Genomic DNA, 16,109 nt, shown 5'->3' with positions numbered 1-16,109 from the left:
CAGGAAGAGCTTAAAAACGCGAGAAGTTTGAGAAAAGTGGTACTTTGAGTGATGATCAATATGTACCAAGCATGTGTATTTTGATCTATTACTGTTAGGACCTTCTTAGTCAAGTGCGAGGAAACGGACAGTAGCAATATATAGCTCTTCCACAGGTATAGTACTTAGTCTCATTGGAACGTCTTGTTTCGAAACATGAGGTAGCATTAAATTCAGAAGTTTGTCTTGAAGGTTTTTCAACTCATCCTTAAGTAATTCTTAAAATTCTCCAGATTATTCTCTCAATAGAGACTTGTGACAATACCTATTTCTGCAAATCAAGATTTCAGGTAGGCCTATAACTCCCTGTAACGTTGAATTAAATAATTTCGAGGGAAACATTGTTTCGGGGCCGGGTATCGAACCCGGGACCTTCGGTTAAACGTACTAACGCTCTACCAACTGAGCTAACAGAAAACCACAATTTAAGTCACACAGAGTTTGTGTGCACTCAATGTTGGTTGCTTGACGGTTGTCAGCCCACTTCGAAGTATGTGGATACAGAGGGAAAAATTGGATCGGTGTCTGGTAGAGTTCCCGGATAGCTCAATTGGTAGAACGTTGGTACGTTTAACCAAAGGTCCCGTGTTCGATACCCGGCCCCACAACAATTTTTCCCTCGAAATTATTCAAATAAACTTTACAGGGAGTTATACCTGAAAGCTCGATTTGGGTAATACACGTCACTGTCCGTTAACAGAAAACCACAATTTAAGTCACACAGAGTTTGTGTGCACTCAATGTTCGTTGCTTGACGGTTGTCAGCCCACTTTGAGGTCTGTGATACAGAGGTAAAAATTAGAGCGATGTCTGGTAGAGTTCCCGGGTAGCTCAATTGGTAGAGCGTTGGTACGTTTAATGAAAGGTCCCGGGTTCGATACCCGGCCCCGGAATGATTTTTCCCTCGAAATTATTCAGTACCTATTTCTTTCAGTTAGATCTAGGTTCAGATCTTCTGTCATGAACGTCGTTTTTTCTATTTCTGTTAAATGAAGTTCCTATAACAGCACAGGCAATTACACATATTTTTTTTTCTTTTCTCTCATCCATATCGTTAATTTGAACACGCTCGCTTTACCTCTAAAAGCAAGTATGCAACATACTGGAGTCACTGAAGGAAAGAATCGCGTTGAAAATTTATACATGGCAACATATTCCAGATGACAAGTCAAATGACAGTTTTTGATCTTACACTCACAGTCTTTCCCTCGGAAACCGAACGTGCCGCGCTATCACGGGAAAAATCCCCTGGTGACTTACTGTATTTACTGTGTATGAGCGAAGGCAGTTTTTTCTACGCGCTGTTCTTTCTTGTGCGCCAACCGTGCCGTTCCAACGCGCCACGATTTTGTAGAGGAAAGAATGTGTGTACAGCAGCTGTGATCAAAACGCAAACGGCTGTGATTACACGAGAGACAGCCTAAGAAGTACGGAGACGAGGGAGAGGTACTTTGTATGAAAACTACAACCAGTGGTGGTTCGTGCAATTGGTGAACTGAACATTCCACAGCTTATTTCCTGTCTATCACTAGGTAGAATGTGCTATAGTTATAATGAAGCTGTATATTCATTAATCTCAATATCTTTATTGCAAGGAAGCAAATCGTTCATGAATAATTAAATGAGAAAAAAATAGACTTTATTTGTAAGATTATTTAATAATATAAGAAAACGATTTTTCGAACAGTATATTAACTCAATGACTGAAACAAAACTTTAACCTTCAATTATTTTTTGTGCATATTTCTGAAAAGGAAACAAAGTCCGGCTGAATGTTACACACGGCAATTTTCACCTGCGCTATGTTTTCGTCCGTAAGACGGGACCTGTTTTTGTATTTAATAAATATAACTTGTGAAAACAACTGTTGACATAAGTAGAAGAAAAATACGCTAATATCTTAGCAGGAAACGTGTTAAGCATAGGCTAATGGGGTTTAATAGCTCGTTCCATTCTTATAAGTGTCGCAGATCTTTTTGGCACTTGTGAGGAAAGAAAAATTAGCAAGCGAGCCTTTATGATGGTGGTCTTCTGCAGGGGTGGGTCAAGCAATGAGCTGGGGTAGACGGGGGAGGAGCAACGACACTAAACAAAAGTATGTTCAGTTGCTTAGAAGAAATTGACCTGTAGGTGAGATGCTGACTGTACTTTTTAAACTAAAATATAGCAGGGGATGAATAAGAGAGATCGTTCTCAATTTATACAGTTTTATGAAGAGGGAAACAAGGTGTCTTTAACAAAGGTAAAGACGATTTTGCCTGATCAGAAATAACATGGAGATGAAGAAACATCAATGAGTGCATCAGGAAAAAAAAAAAACGGTAGAGGCAAAAGACTGCTTTTGACGATTTTGACAAGTAAGTGATAGGACGAACGATTCACCAATTCTATCTTTTGCACAAAATTTCTCGTACAATTTCGAAGTTATTACCCATTCTACGCGAAATCACCCGTCATTGATTTGGGGGCACTAGTTTAAAAAGTATTTTAAGAGAGTTTGAGTTCAAGTGTAAGAAGACGGGGAAAATAGAAGTGTACTAATCGAGATGCAAAGAATATCATCTTAATCAGTCATAAAGTTTAGAGAGAAAGGCCGATCCATCACCTACGGGGAAGACAACTATATACATAGAAGTCACAATGATAAGAGGATAGGTTGGAGATCATAATACGGTAATAACAAATTACAATGAAAGCAATAATAGCGTAGTGGTAAAAATTTCTAACAATAATAATAAATGCACTGTGAAGAGAAGGCATATGTCACTGTTGATAGTGATTGGTCCGTCGGATGGGGACGCACGTTAAGCCTGTCGGCCCCCTTGGTGTTATTCGACAGGAGTAGGCTTCGTGCCGACCCAGGTTTCTCCTTCTCCCTTTCTCACCTTCATCATCATCCTCACTCTCTCTAGTACACGTCATAATTCTTCACAGATACTCATCTTCATCATCATCCTCACTCTCTCTAGTACACGTAATAATTCTTCACAGATACTCATCATACATAACGTGGTCCACACCTGTGGAGTAACGGTCAGCGCGTCTGGCCGCGAAACCAGGTGGCCCGGGTTCGAATCCCGGTCGGGGCAAGTTACCTGGTTGAGGTTTTTTCCGGGGTTTTCCCTCAACCCAATACGAGCAAATGCTGCGTAACTTTCGGTGCTGGACCCCGGACTCATTTCACCGGCATTATCACCTTCATTTCATTCAGACGCTAAATAACCTAGATGTTGATACAGCGTCGTAAAATAACCCAGTAAAATAAATAAATACATAACGTGATCCGCCGAAGTGATGTGCAACTTGAAAATGGGCCACAGTTCTGCTATCTATCCGCAGTATACGGAACCCGAATCACGCAAGTGAGGTGGGTAGGTATTAGATACACATACAATAAACGCACAGTCTGTAACCTTTCATTAGATTTGGTGTTCGTGACTTATTAGCATTATAGTTCTGAGTGTGCTTCTACTGTCACGGCGATTGGCAGTCGGGTATCAGTTGGGGGCTGCAGCTGGTTGGGAGACAAACACGGTGGATAATGATTCGCTTCTCTGGTTAATATTTAAAACTTCAAGGGCCAAAAAGATTTGCGATACTTATACAATGCATCTAATATTGAATCAATTGTTCTATAATATTAGGCTATTATTAAATGAATAACTAGTAAATAACTGATAATAGTTAACCTCATTTAAAGATTAAAAAGCTCAAAATTGATATGTAGCCTATAATTCGTTCCATAATGTCTGACAGGAGATGTAAACATTGCCGCCAGAGGAGGAGGGAAGTGTAATTGCTATTGAACCAATGGCAGAGTCTCATTCTAAGCTTGTCTTGAATTTTGGCGAGTAAAACGCTTCAGACCGCCATACTTCAAGATAAACGTGGAATGAGACCACTGCCATTGGTTCATTAGAAATTTTATACTTCTCTCCTCTTCTGTCAGCAATATTTACGTCGCCTATCAGACATTATGAAACGAAGTATAGTAATTTTATCCTTCAAGGATATTCATGCGCATACAGAAGAATAAATTTATGACATTTACCGTAAAATGGGGCTACTTGGACATCATTTTAGCACACTTTTCGATGTAAAATATGGGACTTTTATATTAGAGCGGTTAAAAAATATATACTGCACCTACTTGGCCTACAAGATTACGTAGCTGGTATGAAAATTAGAAAATATCTTTCACAACTTAAAAAAAATATATTAAGTGTCAAATAGCCCCGGTTTTTGGGGTTAGTTGGACACTTAACTGTTTTTAGACATGAAATGTTTGGTATCTTGTTAGGTGCTCATGTTACCCCGTAATATGTGGCAGAAGTGTTATCTTTGTGAATATGTGTATATAATGTAATATCCATTTAAAGGAAAAGTAAGGTTTATTGAACTTTTATTTATTCTCACAATATTTTAAAGGAAAACTAAGATTTATTGAAATTTACTTATTCTCACAAACTCTTTACCAAAAGAACTTACAAGTGACCTTAATAACCACCTAATTAAAAAATACAAATAAGTAAAAGTAAAAATAGCCACTACTCCCAGGATCTTGTTTAGAACAACAGGTCCCGGATTCTTTCCAAGTACCTTTCGTACTAACGTCGCCCGAGGTACTTTAAATTTTTCTGCTGCTCCCTTCTTCGACCTCCCTCTCCTAACTGAATATAATGTTTTAACATGTCAAGTAACCCCACTTTACGGTACTGATCATAATATATAATATAATAATAATAATAATAATAATAATAATAATAATAATAATAATAATAATCCCTTTTATATCTGTGTATACAGTGTGACTTGTTGTAAAGCATTTGTTGCTTCCAAATGCTCTACTTGAACCGTTGAGCAAAGGAGAACGAAATTATTCCTCTTCCGATTCCTTATCAAACCTTCTGTTCCTGCTTGTAGCGCGACATGATACCGCCACTGCTTGTTTCCAGTACGTGAATGGGACAGACAGCAATGTACAGAAAACTCTCCTTATCCGTTTGAATGTCTGTGATTACATGGTGTAATTACGATACCAGTTTTGGTCACCGCTGGTGTATAGTATGGCCCGCTAATGTGAAACGCACCATATGATAGATGGCTCTTGAGGATAGTGGGAGCCATGGAAATGCACCACATGATAGATGGCTCTTGAGGATAGTGAGAGCCATGAGAAACGCACCACATGATAGATGGCTCTCGAGGATAGTGGGAGCCATGAGAAACGTACCACATGGTAGATGGCTCTTGAGGATAGTGCGAGCCATGAGAAACGTACCACATGGTAGATGGCTCTTGAGGATAGTGCGAGCCATGAGAAACGCACCACATGATAGATGGCTCTTGAGGATAGTGGGAGCCATGAGAAACGCACCACATGATAGATGGCTCTTGAATATAGTGGGAGCCATGAGAAACGCACCACATGGTAGATGGCTCTTGAATATAGTGGGAGCCATGAGAAACGTATCACATGGTAGATGGCTCTTGAGGATAGTGCGAGCAATGAGAAACGCACCACATGATAGATGGCTCTTGAGGATAGTGCGAGCCATGAGAAACGCACCACATGATAGATGGCTCTTGAAGATAGTGGGAGCCATGAGAAACGCACCACATGGTAGATGGCTCTTGAAGATAGTGGGAGCCATGAGAAACGTACCATATGGTAGATGGCTCTTGAGGATAGTGCGAGCCATGAGAAACGCATTACATGATAGATGGCCCTTGAGGATATGGAAGCGCCGGTCAATGCAGAAAAGGAGACGAGGAAGGCAAGATACAACTCTGACGCTACAGTAAAGGATGCAATGAGAGTCAGGAACTTGTAAGAAAATACTGGTAGCTAGCAAGAAACGCCGAATGGTATAATCAAACTCATTATGTGCATATATGTACAATATATTATGAATTTCTTCTCTCATGTATTATATTGCTTTTAGAGGAGAAAAAGTACTTTATTCAATTAGTAGCAACATGAAAACTGTATCCCATACAATATCTCCCAATGACGTGCATATTGGCATGCCGTATTGAAACTCTGCCTACTTTTGGGCTATTATGATAATGAATTCTGTTGTAAGGTTGGGGCACCGGTTAGGTTGGATTCTGTCCGCCGTGTATGATAAGATAACGTAAGTATGAAAGTAGGTATGATGGATGAAGGTGATAATGACGGTCAAATGAGCCCAGGATTCGGAGCGGAAAGTTACCCAACATTTGATTAACTCTGGAAAAACCTGAACAAAGCAACTTCTCTCAACCAGGATTCGATGCCGGGCACGCTAGTTTCGCAGTCAGACATAGCCTACTCATCACTACTCCAAAGCGATGGATGTATTCCTGTTTTATTTTATATCTTAAAACACGAAAATATCATCATCATCATCATCATCATCATCATCATCATCATCATCATCATCATCATCATCATTCAGCTTCCACGGAATTGGGCCACAGATTGGCCCTTTCCGGTCTCATATTAGAGGTCGAGAAGTTTCTTCAGTGGTCTTCCAGGGTATCCGTCACTCGCACTCACCCTCTCCCATCTGCTACAGATAACTGCATTGCCCAGGGATCATGACTTGCACGTGGGAGTAGGACTTGTCGACAGAACTCGGTTTTTGAAATACAATTATCCGCATCTTGTATCCTCGAGGTCATGTCGACCTTTGATTGCAAATATAATAAATTATATTAGTATATCAGAAATATATGGATAGTCTAAAGCAACAATGACAAATTTAAACTACACAGAATGCCAGAATAAAATTAATTAATAAAGAATCATACTTCGGGGCTAGACCAGTTACAAAAAAATTAAGACATATATGTGTACTTATATGTACTTAAGATGTAGTTATAAAACAAGTTTCTAGTGTTAAATTGAAACTAAAATGGTAAATAACCTTAATTGATTAATTTCGATTGCACTGTCATTCATCTACTGAAGAGGAGCTCTAACTAAACGAAGCACTGAGGTTTATTGTTGTTATTGAGAATAAAAATAATCAAATTCTCATTCTGTCTTGAAACTGCGATTTTCATTCCCTATTTTCTTAAATTTAGAAAACATGTTACTCAGGCTCATGTAAATTGACACCGAAAAGAACACTGACACACAACAAAGTCAAACCTAGAAGAACGAATGAACGCGACTGTTGATTGAGACGTTGTGCAACAGACTGAATTAAAAATAAAGGATTTTAGAAAGTTTAAGGACGAAAACAACAGCAGTGGCTCACTAGTCAACTGAACAGGAGACTTTATGGACGTAGAACTACATTTTTCAGAGGGCTATTCAGTCTCCATTGACACCACCGGGACCTGGTGACCATCTTGACCCGTCCGGATGCATTCTTATCTTGGGCTTGTTTGGGATGCCCATTTTTTCTGTTGTGCTCCTCTCCACTCTGGCTTTCCGCAACGTTTGAATTTCGAACCCTTTTGAAAGTTCACAAATTTAAGGCTACTTTTTGAAAGTTGGTCCAATTTATATCGGATAATTTTATCGCGTTTATTTAGTCGATCTCGCCGCACTCGATCGATCGACATTTCAAACGTCCGGATCGGTTACGATCTAATGGCGATATACTTACGCATAAAATGGCCACTGGAACGCAGTATTCTAGGCATGTTTTGTCCCACCCGTCTCGTCGGCTTTGAGGATCCGACCGGTTTCGTGCGGATGTTTACGGTAATGGGACTCCTTTGTCCATACCAGCGTTTTTATTTTTTTGAACATGTGACACACTAATGTCTTGTTTCTGGTACACCTCAGTTAACTCTCAGTTGCTTAACTGCTCTTATAAATTAACTGAACTGATAACTTTCATGAGTTTCCGGAAAGTTAGGCCTAAATGTAGATTTATCAGTGCTTGTAACTAACAGTTGAGGTAACTTCAAGTTCAGTATCTATTGTCGTAGTATTTTGTTAGTGATTTTTTAGTTATTTATAGTTACTTTTGTTTGAAGAAGTTTTCAGCAGTAATATGGCTGACAGGTAGGCTACACAGTGAACTCTGTACAAGTAGGTGTAAGGCTTTTTAATTAAAGATCCATGCGATAAACGATAGTGTACTTGTACACTTCCACCTCAATCATAATATGATTAAAAAAGCAATAATTGTTGGTATTTCACGTGATCATCGAGGTAAATAATACTAGTGAAGAGGGCTAGATGTAACTTCTGCTTCAAAACTGCAACCATATTCAGCTGTGGTGGCTATGGCAGCCATACTGATAAACATGTCAAAATATTTGACATTCGTCCATATGAATGCTTTCATGTATTCAAATAGACTTTTCAGGGTCCGAAACACCATTGGCATTGGTAGAACACCCAAGAATAAAATATTCCTCGACTGACGACATAGAATCTTCAGTTGATGACGAAAGTTAAAGTTGTGATGTTCAAAACTGTGTTTACAAACACGTATTGTTATCCTAATATGCCATAGAAAGTAAAACAATTACCTTAAGTTACGTAAATAAAACGCCAAATTTTTAAAACTATACTATAATATAGTAAATCAATTTAATGTGATATATATTATTATTTAATATCGGTTATTATAGTTTACAAAACAGTAATGCAGTAGCGTTACATGTCGGTATTTGTTCGAATCAGTACTAACAGCCAGGTACCTACATGCCGAAGCATAGTTACCCGTGAAGCACAGATAACTGTAAAGATGACGATAGCTGCTGTTTCGGAAACTCATTTTAAACATATAAGCACGTTAAATCATAAATAACTGTGTATGTACAGGTAACTGTCTTTTCAGAAACTGGGCATAAAAGTGTAATTTAAAATTTCATGGTACACTCATAAAATCTAAACCAATGGTTCCAACAAGGAGGAGAATTTTGGAAGTTTTAGGAGGAAAGGAGGACAATAAAATACAAATAAATGAGATAAATGTATATGTATTAATGTATAAAATAAAATATTTTCAGTTTCATTATGCATTTTTTTTTAGTTAACGGGGGGAATGACAGTGTGATGGTGAAAGGGCTCATGGGAAAGAAAAGGTTGAGAAGCACCGAAACAAAATACACGTTATTCAGAAATGGAACTAGCAGAGTTTTTTTTTATTTTTATTTGATGTTTGCGACGAAAATGTAAAATTTGATAACAGAAAATTATTACAATGCAATATTAGTGTCACAGTTATGGCATTATACTTGTTTTCTTAATTTGTTACTTAGAAAATATTAAAACATACAATATTATTATATGTTTTTCCAAGGTATTTAATGTAAGATATGTTTTATAAGTTGCAAGTAAAATACGATATTTGTTAAGGTTCGTACGATATTCTATCTTTACTACTCTGGCAACCCTAGCTGCGCGTCAGACATTCTCTTATCCGTCACTTGCACACTACATTGTGTTTACTGAAAGTTAACTTGTGCCGCGTTCTCTTGAAGTTGGCTCTTGTGACCTTACTTTCTTTACTACTCTTTTCACTTTTGTTTTTTCAATTTTTACTATGACAAACTTTACTATTTTCATTTTCTCGCGGCACACCAGTTGAAAATGGCTGGTCTACACGGTGTTACATTTTTCGTTTCGCTATGTTTATTCGTTTAAGGCGACGCGCTACTGAAAATACTTGAATTTTGGAAAATTTTATTATTCTTTTATTTTCTCTCTAAAAATGTAGAGTTTCATGAAAATTTTATCTCAATATCTTAATTATAAGTATACTTTTGTACAATTCGTAGAAGTTGTGTTAATGTAAGAGTTATGTGTAACCAAAACTTTAAATTTAATTATCTCAAAAAATAAATGTTCTAAGTTTTCAAAGACAAGTATTCATTTTATTTCTCAGTGTTTAAAGCTAGAGTTATGAAACTTGGCATACTTATTCATTAACATCTCTATTGCGGAATGAAGCATTTGATTGGCTGTATTCAGCATAGTTTTATTGCTAGAGAATTATACGTAAATCATTATTATTTTTTTTTATTAATGAATATTTGAAAATTGAAGAAACTGTATTATTTTTTTAAAACGGAACAAATTAGAGTAGGGTATTACTAATGCCCCATTGCATAATATGCAGTGCTACCTTCAAGAACAAATTCTATTTTTCCAAAAAAAAAAAAAATAATAATTCTTTTAGAAATAGAATTTTTACTAAGAAAAAAAAAGTTTAATTTCTTAAAAAATGTTCATGAGAAAAAATTGAAATTTACAATATGTGGTTATGAAATTGATATGCATATTCAATAAAAATTTCAACTCTCTAGCTAAAAAAATGTGGATTTAGAAATTTCAGTAGCTCATCGCCTTAAAAGTTACAAGCAGATCTATAGGCATCCAACAAGGAAAACTAAATGCGCAGAAACCAGCGGGCGTGACTGTCTCGCGCAGATGACGTATGCTCCCGTTCCCAGCATGCTCTCACGCCTACTGCAGGGGGGGGGGGTAAGAGGGGTATAGCATGCGTGATGCGAGGAGTTCGAGCTGAGTTTTGCTTGTAGGATACCTATAGGAAGTTGGTACCGAAACTATTAAGTTGTGCGAACTTGGATTATATCTCTACCTAATGAACAGTAGTAATGCAGCTCTAAACATCAAGAAACCAGCACAACAAACGTACAGTCAGGTGATAAACCAAACTTGTTTTGTGCGAATAGTCCATGGCCATAAAGAAAGGAACACAATTAGTAAATAATAACTGTCAAATAGAGCCTTCGTAATTTTCAGTGTAAAAAAATTGAAGCTCACGTATAAAAGTAATAAATCAAATAGTATATAGTGCTATGTCTCTAGACCTGTTACAACACTTAATAATGTACATTTTCAGTTTATGAAAAGAAATATTCCATGTTAACGGAAACTATTTGTATGCAGAAAATGTTCGTTCTACGTCACAAGACGTGACTGTAGCAAAACTGAAATATGATACAGTATTTCTTATTATATCATCAAGTGAACAATAGCTTTGTGAATGTATTAGTGCATCTCGTATATGGCACATCACATTAAACCCATAATTCTTTTCAAGGACACTTTTCATTATTTGTTTGAATGATTATTGGGTCTTATGCGAATTGGTATAATTATAATACTTGAACAATATTATTCTTCCACATATATTATATCATTTCACATCTCTGGACTGTAGCAGAATGATTGTTATGGGCAATTCAATTGTTTGAAGGGATATTGCAACATACCAACGTTATACATAGGCCTACCGTATATCGAAAAAGAATTATGTATACTTGAGAAGAAGAAGATTTCTCTTCATTGCTGTATTTTCTGTGTAAAGAGAGGTATTCCGCGTGTTTTTTTCTGACACTGTTCCTGAAATACTATCCGTTTTATACGAGTAGATTAAATTTCCACATTACACTATTTCCGGGAAAATGTTTCTCTAGTTGTCCCTACGGTTACCAGAAAATTGTTGAAGTATTGCATTCAACGTCTTCTGATTGGGTCAGTCTGGGTGGCGTAGTAGGTATAGCGCTGGCCTTCTGTGCTCGAGGTTGCGGATTCGATCCCAGCCCAGGTGGATGGCATTTAAATGTGTTTAAATACGACAGGCTCATATCGGTAGATTTACTGACATGTAAAAGAACTCCTGCGGGACAAAATTCCAGCACAACAGCGACGCTGATATAACCTCTGCAGTTGTGAGCGTCGTTAAATAAACCATAATTTAGAATTTCTTCTGATTGGATGATTTACCTCTACTGCGAATGTTTGTACTTAATGAAACTGCTTCTCTGCTGTAAATATTATTGTAATGTAATGACTTCAGTCATCGACCTATAGTTGCGGATATACTGTGAGTGTTATATCAACAGGGTATAGTATGCTAAAGTTCCATGATACTAAGAATAATGCTATAGTGCAAGTGAGCTATATGCCTGCTGCACTCAACCTGAAAACAATGTTTTGGTACGAACATCACTTCCTAAGACAGGTTATAAGCAATTGTAATGTAATATTATTTTTGGACATCCTTACCGAGAGGATGGCGACCTACCGTACCAAATCCTACAAAGACGTATATGTCAAAAAATTCAGCTGTGTATCCGAAATACTTCACTCAATTTCGGGAATGAAGCTACAGTTGTGTGGTTTGAATGCTTTATTTTTGTTTTGGGAGTATGAGTCTATGATAAGAGCTGTAATCGAAGACCTCCCCGAAATAAGGTTGTAACAAACAAATCTCTATTTCACGTTTCAGGTGCTTATTTCGTAAGATCTATATTTACTAGCAAAATCATTATTTGATTAATGAAGGATAGAAATTTAGTCAGGTATCGGATGGATAAATAATTTATTGTTATAACTGAATGCTTCAAAATTACTTTTTGCACCTAAGTCACATATTCCATTAATTTGATTGTACATCCATTTTTCGGGGAGGTCTTCAATTAATGAAGGGTATGTAAACGTTTTCTCTTCATATGAAGCGACATTCCGAAATTAGTCCCAGCTCACAAGACATTTTTGATTATGCTTTACTCAAAGTCTATCGCACGTATCTGTTATCACTTTAATATTGTATTACTCGCGATTACAAATCAAACGAGTGAACGCACAGGTATGTAGCTGCTCTGGGCGTCGAGTTATTACTGAGAGAGACCGCGCGGCACGGCTAATTTTATACGCAACTTCGGCATCCTCATGCCCGTAGTAAACAGACGTGGCATCATTCGGCGTAGTCACACAAATTATATTTGTTGATCACCTAACTGCTAATAGCGTCCACCGTTGTGGCTGAGGGGTTAGCGAGTCTAACTCCAAACCCAGCCAGCCCGGGTTCGGTTCCCGTTCGGTACGAGTTGCCTGGGTGAGGTTTTTTCGGTTTTTTCCCCCTCACTCCTATGGATGAATATCAGGTAACTTTATCAGGCGATTGGAACCCCACTCATCTTCGCCACTTCCTTTCCTTCCCTATCATCCTTTCTGGGTTTTCAGATCGCTCTACAGGCGGCCCTCCGAAGCTGCTGACTCTCTCAATCGGCCTCCGTGGATTGTATGCAAGTGATGATGGATAGCTTCTGCAAGGGAATCCGGGGCAGACCTTCTCGGGAGAGGACTTCCGCCTCGGACCGTTAAGGGAGCCTTGGGGGGGGGGTTGCCGAAGCAAGTGTGGTATATGGACTCTGTTGGCTCTAGGGACCGGTCGTTAAGGAGGTTAAGTGGTTAGGTCGGTGCGCATAGAGGATCGGTGGGCACGCAACTCATCCCGTATAAGGGGGTGTACAAAGGACCTCAAGGTCGTAGTGTGTGGGATGTTCCCTCCCTCCCTCCTAACAAGAAAAAAAATTGCTAATAGCATTATAATTCGGTTGTGACTCATAGTGCTGTTATAATTCCTTCAGTTTCCTCTAGTGCAGTTTCATAGAGAAGATTTGCCGACTAACCCACTACTATCGCCCGGGCGCGCTCCCTACTAATTGGTTGCCATGAATGTCTTTCTTTACTGTGACAGAATCTTGTCTTCGCCTGTTAATAACCAATCACAACCCTCCTTTAGAAATACTGACGGCTTCCCTTCATCTTCAAGTGGAGGGGGAGTTGTCCCTTCTATGAATAAAGCGAAGTTGCAGTCATTGAGGGTCGCTAAGAATGTGACAACTGTGCAACGTGCCGCTAGTGGCACCGATACACTTCACGAGTAACACACACAAAGTCACCACGCACATAAATATTTAACAATTCATTAAATAAACCGGCTTATTTACTGCCACTATTGCAGTTTTCTCCGATTCCATTGAACCAAGCTCATTCCTACCTTTTCTTTCACTGCCGGGAAGCGAGTCCAAGCTCACAGAAGATTCTGTCGCAGTCTTGCTTTGATCTTTGAAGTACCGTACCGTAGTGCCTGTGTTGTGTGGTTGCCGATCAGAAAGCCGTGTACTTCCAAAAGGAATTATGGGACGGAATTGCTTCCGGTAGTTTAAGTCTGACTGGGCACTTGGTCAAAGCTGCGCCTGCTGGTGAAGATTGCTGCGCCTGCCGCCAGAGTTAGACGTAAAAGTCATAGGTACGGAACACTAACTACTCTACTAACATTAGGCTTACCTGCATCACAGCAGATGTTGAAAGTAGGGCTGGGGACGGAGCGGTTCGGTTCGGAGCAGTTACTGTGACGTCATTACTCGGTTGAACCGAGTACAGTACAGAGTACAAATTTGTGGCGGCAGATTTAAAATTTAGATAGATTCAGTCGATTTTAGAACGTACTTTGAAAGTGAAACCAAGCGTGTTTTAAAAGCGTTGTAGTAAAGCGCTTTCGCTTTGCCAATTGACGAGGAAAAAGTGCTTCTCTTCATTGCAAAATGGCGGTTTCAAATTTAATTTGCGAGATTACACCTACTTGCGGAGTTATTTTGTATGAAGGGCCTATTTAACGTTCAGTGTTGTTATACCTATATGACAGACGAAATAAAATTGATAAAATAATTTGTAATACTAACAGCTAATAAATTAACATGTGAGGAAAACGTTAAACGTTGCAACTAAGTAAAAAAAAGAAGATAGAAAGAAACGGCCTCCATGAAACGCTGCCTAAAACACTTAAAAATAACACACACAATTATTTACTATTACGGAAAGTGGATAAAATAATAAATGAAACGTGGAATCTTAAACTGAAGAATATAATGTTTATTTATTTTATAACATTACTAGCATTCAATACAACCATGTTCTCTTTGGTGAAGAGTAATATTATTGATAATTTAAGTAATTAGGTAACATAATTCGTAGAAATAAATACAAATAAAAGATGACTGATGAGGTAACACAAATCCAATAAACACAAATAGAAGAAAAATATAATCCACTTCCTTTTTTAACATAGTTTAATATTAATCAACACTCTAATATGATGATGATGATGATGATAATAATAATAGTAATAATAATAATATTAATAATAATAATAATAATAATAATAATAATAATAATAATAATAATAATAATAATAAAACACTTATGGCTTTTAAAGGAGCAGTCCGCGATAAAATTCTAAATTTCGATTATATTATAGGATGTTTACCTAAGTAATCCTTAGATTAACGGCGTTTGTCTCATCTCTCTACGCCTTTTAGTTCGTGAAATATTAAAGGTCTTACTGCAAGCTCTGACGTCATAACCACCGATCGCTTTATAAGACTGCGTTGTAGTTCCGTTGTATAGTGGTGCAGGACGAGTAAATACAGATTCATATGTTACAGTCAGTTATTAACTCACTTAGGACCTATCACATGCATATACTGTAACAATAATAATAATAATAATAATAATAATAATAATAATAATACTAATAATAATAATAATAATAATAACAATAATAATAATAACTTACCCAAACTCTATCCCACTTTAAATCCCGTGTACAATCCATTCTGTTCCATTCTGTTTATCTGTTTATCTAAACTTAAATAAATATGAAGTCTACTAGTCGTTAAAACTTAACTGAAGAATATTTCTGGAGAACCTTTTAAGTGTAGTGTAAATATTCGTAATTTAAATATGTATTCTATTGATTAAGGCTGGTTGAATGGAAGAGAAGGCCTTATGGCCTTAACTCTGCTAGCGAAAATAAAACATTATTATTATTATTATTATTATTATTATTATTATTATTATTATTATTATTCTGTGATTAGAACGACTTGGGTGTGGTAAGGGTTCAAACTGAAACGGTTTAATATTTCGATCCATTATAATCTAACTCAACGCCTTCACTGAGTGAGTGAATGTATGCGAGACGTGAAATATTCGTAATGAAGGGACTACAGATACATGTTTATCTCACGTTAGCAATAAATTAGTACATGGTTTACATTATTTTATTGCACCATAGTTGTTGAGTCATACGGTTTAGGCACTTCCAACACATTTCTCTGTTCATCTTCTCTCCACGTCTTTTCCTTCCTGCTGTATGTTTTCTTTTCCATCCATCGTTTAGTGACTTTCGAGTATTGGAGTCTGGAGCCAGTTACATCTCTTTTCACGTTGTAATTATGGTCATTATTCCAATCTAGTTCTTGTTTACCATTCCATCATATGGAAAGAGTTTTCTCTT

The 16,109-nt window shown here is 37.5% G+C and overlaps 1 non-coding gene across 1 annotated transcript; it reads left to right on the top strand.

Moving 5' to 3' along the window:
- The first annotated feature begins 859 nt into the window (after positions 1 to 859).
- On the top strand, positions 860 to 932 carry TRNAK-UUU (transfer RNA lysine (anticodon UUU)). The gene has a single exon. It is a non-coding gene; the product is annotated as a tRNA-Lys (tRNA).
- The last annotated feature ends 15,177 nt before the right edge of the window (positions 933 to 16,109 follow it).

The sequence above is a fragment of the Periplaneta americana genome, chromosome 5, assembly GCF_040183065.1.
Source record: "Periplaneta americana isolate PAMFEO1 chromosome 5, P.americana_PAMFEO1_priV1, whole genome shotgun sequence".
Classification (NCBI taxonomy): Eukaryota; Metazoa; Arthropoda; class Insecta; order Blattodea; family Blattidae; genus Periplaneta; species Periplaneta americana.
The sequence above is the reverse complement of the archived record's forward strand: the minus strand, read 5'-3'. Positions and strand labels throughout refer to the sequence as shown.